Source organism: Silurus meridionalis, chromosome 20, assembly GCF_014805685.1.
Source record: "Silurus meridionalis isolate SWU-2019-XX chromosome 20, ASM1480568v1, whole genome shotgun sequence".
NCBI lineage: Eukaryota > Metazoa > Chordata > Actinopteri > Siluriformes > Siluridae > Silurus > Silurus meridionalis.
The window spans coordinates 19,537,642-19,539,008 of NC_060903.1; the positions used below are offsets into that span (position 1 = coordinate 19,537,642).

The following is a 1,367-nucleotide window of genomic DNA, read 5'->3' on the forward strand; positions in this document are numbered from 1 at the left end:
TTCCAAGTAGCTCAGTGGTTGGGGGTGGCACTGGCTAGGTTAGGTTAGGGGAATGACCACAACACCAGAATCTGTTTGGTTCCCCATGAGGTTAGGTTAGGGTTATAGGTTGATTAGGGTGGTCAGGGTTAGGGGTTTGAGTTAGGGGTTAGGTGTTAGGGTTGGGGTTAGGAGGTTGGGTTAGGGTTGGGGTTAGGTTAGGTTAGGGTTGAGTTAGGGTTAGGGTTAGAGTTAGAGTTAGGAGCTAGGGTTAGAGTTAGGTTAGGTTTAGGGATAGGGTTAGAGGTTAGGGATGAAGTTTAGGATTAGGGTTAAATTAGGGTTGGGGTTAGGATGAGATTGGGGTTAGGATTTGGGGTTAGGGTAGATATGGTTAGCTCGGTTAGGGAGGTTAGAGTTAGTGTTATGTTAGGGTTGGGTTTAGGGGGTGGGAATTAGGGTTAAGGTTAGGTTGAGTGGTTAGTTTTGGATTTAAGGTTGGGATATGGACGTTAGATTTTAGTTGGTTGTGGGGTTAGCATTTAGGGTTGGACTAGGGTTGAGGTTGAGATTGATTAGGGTTAGGATTAGGGTTAAGGTTAGCTGTTAGGATTTAGGGTTAGGGATTATTGTTAGGTTTTAGGGTTAGGGTTAGGGTCAGGGTTGGGGTTGGGGTTGAGTTAGGGGTTAGGTTAGGGGTTAGTGGTTGTTTAGGGTTAGGGTTAGGTTAGTCGGTAGGTGCTAACCTGTTTGCACAGGCCATTAATGCCCCTAATAAGACTGTATTCACCTCTTGTTGAGGCCTTGGGGATAAACAGTACCTAGTTTCTGAATCCAAATTCCCTCTGCTCTTTTCCTCAGGGGCACAGACCGTTAGGACCATGACCCTGAGGGATTCCCATCCATGTTCCTGGAAGTGTTTAACCAGATAAGTATCCATTTGTTTTTCTTTAAGAGGTTGTGTTTAGGGTTAGGTTAGGGGTAGGGTTAGGGTTAGAGGATGAGGGTTAATTAGAGTTGGGGTTAGGGGGAATTTGGAGTTAGGTTAGAGTAGGTGGGGTTAGGGTTGGGGTTAGGTTAGGGTTAGAGTGACTCTAATACCAGCTGGGGTAGCTGTGGCTCCTCGAGCAAAATGTGGATGCAGAATTCAACGCCCTTATTGAAGCAAAAACAAGGTTTCCCATACCGGGAGTCGAACCCGGGCCGCCTGGGTGAAAACCAGGAATCCTAACCGCTAGACCATATGGGAAACAGACGTCGAAACCTGATCACAAAGGGCTGTGTCAGATGAGGACCAACTTTGAATCCATTGAAACACATCCCTTTGATATCAGTGTGTCAAACTGTGGCATCGTGCATAAGGTCAAAAGAGCCGAGCCAGCCAGAGT

The 1,367-nt window shown here is 46.7% G+C and overlaps 1 non-coding gene across 1 annotated transcript; it reads right to left on the reverse strand.

The window, feature by feature from the left end:
* Nucleotides 1–1,156: 1,156 nt before the first annotated feature.
* Nucleotides 1,157–1,228, reverse strand: trnae-uuc. The gene has a single exon. It is a non-coding gene; the product is annotated as a tRNA-Glu (tRNA).
* Nucleotides 1,229–1,367: the final 139 nt, after the last annotated feature.